The sequence below is a fragment of the Molossus molossus genome, unplaced genomic scaffold, assembly GCF_014108415.1.
Source record: "Molossus molossus isolate mMolMol1 unplaced genomic scaffold, mMolMol1.p scaffold_m16_p_1, whole genome shotgun sequence".
In the NCBI taxonomy this organism is placed as follows: domain Eukaryota; kingdom Metazoa; phylum Chordata; class Mammalia; order Chiroptera; family Molossidae; genus Molossus; species Molossus molossus.
Genome location: NW_023425344.1, coordinates 20,009,178 through 20,019,800, shown reverse-complemented (window position 1 = coordinate 20,019,800; position 10,623 = coordinate 20,009,178).

The window sequence follows — 10,623 nt, the reverse complement described above, 5'->3', positions numbered from 1 at the left end:
TTTTCTGGAAACCATGGGAAATGACTTGTTTAGTTTTGATGTAAGTTGGATTATTGGGATCCCACAGTCCTACATTTCACATGCAGCACTGCACCTTCTTAAAACAAACTCAGTCAAGACAGTCTTGAAACGGATTTGCACCTAGCAGTCTGTCAGCATTCCAGAGGTTTTTATCATCAGAACTAACAACAATAATTTTCAAAGTTCCAAGTTTATGTCCGTTGCTGAGCTGAAATCGCATTTAAGAATGAGCCATACCTTTTTAGGCCAACATCTAAAGGAGAAGAAAGAGAAAAAGCAAAGACATGGGAATTCGGACCATGAAGTTTTCCAGTTAGTGATGATCTAGCCTTACGTCTCCTATGGAGCAGTAAACATGATTCTGTTCTGATTCATTTTAGGAAAATGTTTATGGGACACTGAGGTTTTGAACATGAATAGTATCATACATTCACAATCAGTGCTCCTAGAGAGTATCTCCCTACTGAAAGTAGGTATCACAGTTTGAAACAGTGGCTAGGAATGGAATTCACTAAGGTAAATTCAAGGGAACAAATATAATTATTTTGTTTCCATTTTAATTGGACTTCATGCATAAAAACACTGAACATTTTAATCAGATTCAAATCAAAGACAGCAACATTAGTTTTAAAACCTCTTCAAAGACCTGTTCTCTGGTTGTGGTTACCAATCTCAATCTTCAATAAAACACATTGGTACTGAAGTGGGGGGGGGGGTCTCAAGAAGGTCAGATATCTTAGCCTTTGAGAAAACTAAAAAGACACAAACAAAATAGCAAACGCAATGGGAAAAAGTAGAATATAGAAAATAACTGACACATTTCTTTCTGCCAACTCTCTGGATGCACATTGTTTGATTACCTCTTCAAGTGATTTTTTCTTTTTGTTCTTATTAAATTTATTTTTATTGTTTACACTATTGCAGATGTCCCCATCCTCTCCTTTGCACTCCTCCACCCAGCCCCCACCCCCCACTTCCCTCTGGCCATCACCACACTGTTGTCTGTGTCTATGGGTTATGCATATATGTCCTTTGGCTAATCCCTTCACCCAGCCACCTCCCCTCTGACACCTGTCAGTCTGAAATGATTTTTCAAGGTCATTTTTGCATTTATATAATGAAGATAAGTAGTAAGTTCCTTTCAGCTTTGAAACTCTACTCTTGATAACATTTTAGAAATGTTATAAAATCTGGAAAATCTCTGTCTAAAAGAGAACTGTGTTGATTAGACATTTATTAGAACTAAGTTTTTCAACTTACTATTTTACATATCTTATATTGGAAAAATATCCTGGAGCTCCTGCTTCTGGACATTTCCAGCCTCGTTTCTCCTCTACCAACCATGTAGGTCTGACTCATAACTACACCTCAGGCCTCCAACTTCTGAATCCTAATATGCAGTGATTGGCACAGTGCATGGTACAGGATTCTTAGGAGTCATACCTATCCTGGGATGACTAACTGATTACACATACATAGACAACACAAATATACCCCAATAAATTTAAGTTAAATGTATCTCCTACTCAACATTCTGTTACTTGAATCAAGGAGGGGAATGCCAAGGCCACTCTGAGAGCAGATCATAAAGGGACCTTGGGGTAGAAGGCGACAGTATTCTTAACTGACTTTAGCTAAAATACCATATTTTCAAGAGGTAGCAACTGAGCACAACCAACTCAATGCTAGAGTCCTTCCAAGGTCTCAGAAGGGGTCCATTTAAGTGAGAGCCCTGAACTTTATGCTTCATTAATTTCACAGTAAATCTATTTCTCCTGTTGTGTTTTATCCAGGAATTATACAGCAGAATTAAAAGAGAGAGGGAGAAATAAGGATGGGATGATATAACTGAGGAAGAAGAGTGAGAGAATTGAGAGAGAACAAACATCACGACTCAGTAGAGTGCAATGAGCTCTCAGCTCGGCATGATGATGATAACCATGACAATAATGGCTAAAATTCCAGGTCATGCATTATGTGCCTGTATGTTTTCCATCCCAGAGGAAAGGCTCTGTAATTGTTGGCTGTAACTATCCTTAGAACATATTAAGAATCTTTTATCTTTTAGGCATCAACCCCCTGAGGCATAATTGGGAGTACTTTTCACTCTGTGAATTGGAACTCTTGGAGTGAACACCACTACATCCCCATCGTAGTTCATCATATGGCTTGAGACTCGGTTCTTAAAGGCCATGTGACTCCTGCCCAGACCATCCTGTGCATCACCGGGCAGTGGTCCTGGGTAACAGCAATGTGTTAGTCACCTTTCCAAGGAAACAAATGTATGTGGATATAACCAAGCAAGATTTAGATTCAAATTCAGGTAAAACTACTATGTGCTAAGTGCATTCACAAACATTAGCTTCATATTCCAAACAGCAACTAAAATTTCATTCATAGTATTTAGTTCATAGAGCCCTAGCATTAAAACTAAATGGAATAAACCTTTCAGGCAACTGAGAATATTTTGAAATTTTTCAGCAATTCCCATTAATCATTATGAACTTGAAATCAGAAAGCTTTGAAAAGCTAGGAAGTCGTATATACAATTTCCTTGTAATCTAATCTAGTTCCAGGATTGTCAAACTTTCTGTAAAGAGCCAAATTATAAATACTTTAACCTTTTAAGGCTAGATGGTCTCTGCTGCAACTACCCGATTCATAGATGAGTATGGAGTAGGCCTGGCCATGTTCCAATGAAACTTTATTTACAAAGCAGGCAGAGGACAGCCAGGGTTTGGCTCATCTGCTGTAGTTTGCTGATCTCTGTATAGTTCATTGGATCTGAAATTTTTAAACACAATATTTAACCCTGGTCAGTTTGGGTCAGTGGTTAGAGCATTGGTCTGCGAATCAAAGGGTCACGGGTTTGATTTGTGGGTTTGTGGGTTTGATTCATGAGTTTAATTCACAGGTTTGAGTCCCAGTCAAGGACACATATCTGGGTTGTAGGTTTGATCCTTGTGTGGGAGGCAACTGATTGATGTGTCTCTCTCACATTGATGTTTCTCTCTCTCTCTCCATCCCTCTCTTCCACTCTATCTAAAAAAAGGTTAGTGAAAAAAAATATCTTTGGGTGAGGATTAAAACAAAACAAAACAAAAAAACCCACAAACAATATTTATATTTATGGGTCATTTAAGTGATTTTACTACATTTTCCTAGTCAGTGACCTGAGATCCTAAATATTAGTAGATGTCACAACTCCAATGCATATGGATTAGAATCCTTTGAATATAGTTAAGTTCCCCCAAAATGTTTTTTTTTTAATTGAATTGACCCTTAGGAGAGATTAAGTAGTATAAAAAAACTACCAAGACACCTAGTAATTACATTCATAAAGCAAAGGTTTTAGGATGAACAAACCATTGGCACAACTGGTCTAAGCAATGTGCCTTTCTTTACAATAGTGCAAATTACATGTATTCAGATTTCTTTCTTGCATGGAAATCACCATTCTTAAAATGTTTTATTGTCTGAACTAACAAACATGGCTCAGGATAAAGAGCCTTTGGCATTTTGTTTGTTAGCGCCTTGCATTAACTCAATTGGGTAAAATATGTATCCCTGTCTACTGCCCTGTTTCTCTGTTTTTTTATTTTTTTGTTTTGTTTGTTATACAGTAATGAAATTAGAGTAAGGATTTGCCGATGTTATCTGAGCAACATAACAAACAGTGAAGCAATGATAAAGTCTGTGACTTTTTCTATTGCTATAAGTAAAATTTATGCAAAGCATACATCCTTCTAAAGCCTAGAATTATTATTATTATTATTATTATTATTATTATTATTATCATCCTCACCCGAGGACATTTTTCCATTTTTTGTTCAGGTAGAGTGGGAGGGAGAGAGAGTAACAGAGAGAGAGAGAGAGAAACATCGACGTGAAAGGAACACATCGAGCGGCTGCCACCCGCACAACCGACCAGGGCCGGGGACAAACTGCAGCCGAGGTACGCGCCCTTAGCGGGAACCGAACCCGGGTCTCTCAGGACCGCAGGCCGACGCTCTAACCACTGAGCCAAAATGGCCAGGGCTAAAGCTTAGAATTATTAAAGAAAAAAAATGATTCAAGTATACAGGACCTTAACTATTCTGGAAGACAAAATAAAATAAAATTTTGGGGGCAAAATGTTATTTTAAATAATGCATGGAAAAAATGATCTCCATTGTTGATTTCTATGTCCAGAACCACCAGCATAGGATTAAAACAATGATAATAATACAATAGTAATTATAATGCTGTTCATTGTACTATTTATATGGTTTTTATTTTGCAGATTTTTACTTGAGAGAAGACTGTACTTCAAATGCTGAAGAGCTGATAAGATAAAACCCACAGCCCATATGACTATATCAATGACATTTTTATAATTAAAGAGCTTTGATTAACAATTGGGTGCAGATGAAATTGCTCAGAGCTCATAATTTTAGCATGTGATCTTAATAATCAAATAGATGCTTTTCTTAAATGCACATTTTGATACTTTCTTAGAAAAGTAATGCTGGGGTACAGAATTACTCTTGAGACTATTAACATTCACACATGTATTAATACTGCAGATGCTTACATGTCTTACACCATTTCACCTGTGAGGAGAAGAGAGTAAACAATCTATAGGGAAGAGTTTACCTGGCAAGTGATCACGCATGCCTTTCCAGGCATCATAGAGTGCTGTATTTGAAGAAAGTCTATCCAACTGCTATTTCTTTTGGATTAAAATTTGGGGTTAGTTCAACATGCTATATACACTTTCTATAATCATAGACGTACTTATCAGTAATTTATGATATAACCATTTTCTGGGTAAAAAAAAAAAGTATATATATGGCTGCTCTATATTGTCTCTGTCATAATAAAAATTATAGGCAGGCAACGGTATCTAAAGTTAGCAGAAATTGCAAACATCCAGGGAAAGACACCGGTGGCTGGCATTTTGCTTATGTATTAAAATTTGTGAGGGTAACAAGTAAAATTCCCTTCTCACAACTCACACCACACTCCCTCAAAGTGGGAATCTGATTGGCTTTCAGTGACTTTCTTATTGTTGTTATTGTACTGTTAACAATGTCATCTCCCAAAGTGCAGCGTTAGGCAAAGAATGAGGTCCAGAAATGATGTTTCAAAAGTGACAGAATATTAGCACTTGGTCCTGATTTTTTTTTTTAAAGCACAGCATCCCAGGCTTAGCAAAATGTAATTGCAAGGCAGAAGATATGGTAAAAAGTTCATAGCAGGGTCACCTCCCGCCAACTGAAAGCTGTCCTTCCCCAGATGCTCAGATATGTGTACTCCGGCTCCAAGACAGCTACGTATTCAGCACATGGGATGGGCAAGGGGAAAATGGAATGAAAAACGCTCTCCTCCCTGTTCACGTGCTTCATCATTCCTGAAAAACAGAAATTTAAAACTTTACTCACTTTGTTTTACTAGGGTGTATATTGAAATATAAATGTATAATTGGAGAGAAAAATGGTGGCGGAGTGAATGGAAGCTACACAAACCATCTCCCAGGACCAAACTTGATTTACAACGAAAATAAAGACAAATCGTCAGGAAGGGGCAACTGAAAGGCAGCTTGGAGGACCACATAACCAGGGACACTGACTCAATCCTGGTAGGCTTGCGAGGACGCGAGAGGGGGCCGGGAGCCCAAGGTCTGCAGCGGCCTGGGTTGGGACCAGGGGACTTGGCTGGAAGCTGCGCCCTTGGCTGGGTCCTGTGGCCTCGGCTGGGACCTGCGACCTCGGCTAGGTGCTACGCCCTCTGCTGGGTCCTGTGGCATCGGCTGAGAGCAGCAGCTGCCTTGGCTGGGTCCTGCGACCTTGACTGGGTCCTGCGACCTTGGCTAGGTTCTACGCCCTCGGCTGGGTGCTACGCCTTCGGCTAGGTCCTGCAACCTGGGCTGGGTGCTACACCATCAGCTGGTGCCACAGTCTCGGCCACCCTGAGCTGGGAGCAGCGCCCTCAGGTTAAAGTCTTAAGCGGCTCCACGGCGCAGAGCCCAGACAGAGGCTAAATTGGCAGCAGCCACTCACCTTGGGCTCCGGCAGATGGAAGGCAGAGTGAACTGGAACTGTGTGGGAACACTCAGGATTTGGAGGGTACTCAGAGCTTTTACTGAGTGCAGCCACACAGGACTTTGGTCATCTTACTCCCTCCCAGGGCCCTGGGGAGAGGGGGTGGCCCCTCCCTCAGAGATTTAAACCCCACCTGGTGGCCATTGAAATGCTAATTGAGGCCCATTAACAATCAGCATCTGTCCTGCCCTCCAGAAATCCTCTTACACTGAGCACCTGAGGGAGTTTTTCAGTCAACTCAGAAACCAAGGTTCTTCAGGTGACCCCTACTAATAGCCTCCAGGCAAAAAAAGCTAGAGGATAACTACCAATCCCTGGGCTAGCAACTCTAACCGGGGAAGTTAAGACTTGACAATGGTGTTTAAAATGGGTCCTCCCTGCCTCATCCAAACCCAGGAGAGGGAGCCACAAACAGCAGAACAACACCCACAGAAAAAATTTGGCAGACTCCAAAGCCCACTGCGATACCCAAAATGGTGAAAAACAGAAACAAAAGCCAAATGAAAGAACAAGGGACCTCTACGGAAGAAGAGATAAATGAGGTGCAGTTAAGCAAGTTCACAGAACTAGAATTCAGAGCCATGATCTTGAGGAAGCTCAACAGCATGTGTAAGGACATGAGCACCATGAGTAAAGACATAGAAATGTTAAAAATCAACCAGTTGGAAATTAAAAACCACCATAAAGATATGAAGAATGACATATCACAAATAAAAAACACATTGGAAAGTCTAAATAGCAGAGTAGAGGAAGCTAAGGACCAGATCAGTGAATTAGAAGACAGGGTAGAAAAAATCAACCAATCAGAAAACCAAAAGGAAAAAAAATAAAAAACAGTAAAACTGCTAAAGAGAAGTGTGGGACAACTGGAAATGTAATAACATTCGCATCATAGGAGTCCCCAAAGAAAAAGAAAATGAGCAAGGGTTGGAGAATATATTTGAAGAAATAGTGATAGAAAACTTCCTTAATTTGGTAAAGGAAGAAGGTATTCAAGTTCAAGAAGCACAGAGAGCCCCAAGTAAAAAGAACCCAAACGAGCCCACACCAAGACACATAGTAATCAAAGTACAAAAAATTCAAGACAAAGAGAGAAACCTGAAAGCAGCAAGAGAGAAGCAACAGGTTACCTACAAAGGAAACACCATAAGGCTCTCAGCTGACTTCTCAACAAAAACACTACAGGCCAGAAGGGAATGGCATAAGGTATTCAAGGTCATAAAAAACAAGAATCTGAACTCAAGACTATTCTACCCAGCAAGACAATCATTTAAAATAGAAGGTCAAATAAACAGCTTCTCAGACAAAAAAAAAGGCTAAGGGAATAGATTAGCACCAAACCAATGCCGCAAGAAATGTTAAAAGGACTGCTGTAATTAGCAAGAGAAATGGGAAGAAAAATAGAACCACACTAAACAAAAATGGCAATAAATAAGTACATGTTAATAATCACCTTAAATGTAAATGAATTGGATGCTCCCATAAAAAGAAACAGAGTAGCTGATTGGATAAGAAAGCATGACTCAACTCTATGTTGTTTGAAAGAGACCCACCACACAACAAAAGACTCACATAGGTTGAAAGTGAAGGGATGGAAAAAAATCTTCCAAGCAAACAGAAAGGTAAAAAAAAAGGGTAGCAATACTCATATCTGATAAAATAGATTTCAAAATGAAGGCCATAACTAGAGACAAAGAAGGCCACTACATAATATTGAAAGGATTTATCCAACCTGGAGATATAACCTTGATAAACATATATGCACCCAATATAGGAGCACCAAAATATATTTAAAATATTCTGGAGGACTTCAAAGGAGAAATCAATAGCAACACAATCATAGCAGGGGACTTCAACACCCTGCTGACATCACTGGATAGATCCTCTAGAAAAAATTAGCAAGGAAACAAAGACTCTAAATGAAGTACTAGACCAAATAGATTTAAATGATATCTACAGAGAATTACACATCAATACTACAGGATTCACATTCTTCTCAAGTGCAAATGGGACATTCTCAAAGATAGACCACATGATAAGACACAAACTAAGTCTCTACAAGTTCAAGAAGACTGAAATCATATCAAGCATCTTCTCAGATCACAATGGCATGAAACTAGAAATCAATTGCAAGATGAACATGCAAAGACATTTGAATACATGGAAGCTAAATAGCATGTTACTAAACAATGAATGGGTTACCGAGCAGATCAAGGAAGAAATTAAAAACTTCTTGGAAACCAAAGAAAATGAACACACAACAACACAAAATCTATGGGATGCAGCAAAAGCAGCTCTGAGAGGGAAGTTCATAGCACTACAGGCCTACCTCAAAAAACAACAATAATCTCTAACAGACTATCTAACCTCACAACTTAAAGAACTAGAGAGCAAACAAAAAGAAAACTCCAGAGCAAGTAGAAGGAAGGAAATAGTAAAGATCAGAGCAGAAATAAATGACATAGAGACAAAAAAAAAAAAAAAAAAAAATTCAAAGGATCATTGAAACGAAGAGCTGGTTTATCAAAAAGATAAACAAGATTGATGGACCATTAGCTAGCTGGTCCAAGAAACAATGAGAGAGAACCCCAAAAAACAAACTCAGAAATGAAAGAGGAGAAGTAACAACTGACACCACCTGACACCACCGAAATACAAAAGATTGTTAACAACTACTATGAACAATTATATGGCAACAAATTCGACAATCTAAGCGAAATGGACTAATTTATAGAAAATCAGAGTCTCCCAAAACTGGACCAGGAAGGGATAGAAAATTTGAACAGACCAATAACAACAGAAGAAATTGAAAATGTAATTAAGACTCTCCCAGCAAACAAAAGCCCAGTTCCAGATGGCTTCATGGGAGAGTTTTATCGAACATTCAACAAAGAACTAACACCCATTCTCCTCTAACTATTACAAAAAATTCAAGAAAAAGGAAGACTTCCAAACTCGTTTTATAAAGTTGGCATAATTCTAATCCTAAAACCAGAAAAAGACAGTACAAATAAAGAAAACTACAGGCCAATATCCTTGATGAACATAGACACCAAAATCTTGAACAAAATAGTAGCAAATCGGATCCAGCAATACACCAAAAAAATTATCCACCATGACCAAGTGGGATTCATCCCAGGGATGCAAGGCTGAAACAATAATCGCAAATCCATAAATGTGATACACCACATAAATAAAATGAAGAATAAAGACCACATGATCATATCAATAGATGCCAAAAAAGCCTTGGACAAAATCCGGCATCCATTTCTGATAATAACGCTCAGCATGTGGGAATAGAGGGATCATATCTAGACATAATAAAGGCCATATATGAAAGACCTACAGCCAACATCATACTCAATGGGCAAAAATTAAGCCCTGGCCAGTTTGGCTCAGCGGTTAGAGCGTCGGCCTGCGGTCCAGAGAGACCCGGGTTCGGTTCCCGCTAAGGGCACGTACCTTGGTTGCAGTTTGTCCCCGGCTCTGGTTGGTCATGCGGGTGGCAGCCACTCGATGTGTCCCTTCACGTCGATGTTTCTCTCTCTCTCTCCCTTCCTCTCTCTCCCTCCCACTCTATCTGTACAAAAAATGGAAAAATGTCCTCAGGTGAGGATAAAAAAAAAAAAAAAAATTAAAAGCATTTTCCTTAAGAACAGGAACAAAGCAAGGATGCCCACTTTCGCCACTCTTATTTAACATAGTACTGGAAGTCTTAGCTACAGCAATCAGACAGAAAAAAAATAAAATAAAATAAAAAATAAAAGGGATCCAAATTGGAAAGGAGGAAATGAAACTGTTATTATTTGCAAATGACATGATATTATACATAGAAAACCCTAAAGACTCCATCAAAAATCTACTAGACTTAATAAATGAATTTGGCAAAGTAGCAGGATACAAAATTAATGTCAAGAAATCGATGGCATTCTTATACACCAATGATGAATTCACAGAAATAGAAACAGAAAAAAAATCCAATTTACCATTGTGGCAATAAAATTAAGATACCTAGGAATAATCTTAACCAAAGAAGTAAAAGACCTATTTGCAGAAAACTACAGGACAATGGTAAAAGAAATAGAGGAAGATATAAAAATGTGGAAGCACATACCTTTTCATGAATTGGAAGAATTAACATCATTAAAATGTCCATATTACTCAAAGCAATCTATAGATTCAATGTAATTCCAATCAAAATACAAACAACATATTTCACAGAACTAGAACAAATATTTGAAAAGTTCATATGGAACCAAAAAGACTCCGAATAGCCACAGCAACTTTGAAAAAGACAGACAAAGTAGGTGGGATCACAATATCCAATATTAGGTTATACTACAAAGTGACTGTAATCATAACAGCCTGGTACTGGCACAAGAACAGGCATATAGACCAGTGGAACAGAACACAGAACCCAGAAATGGACCCCAGGCAATATGCTCAATTAATATTTGACAAAGGGGGCAAGAGCATACAGTGGAGTAAGGACAGCCTCTTTAATAAATGGTGTTGGGAA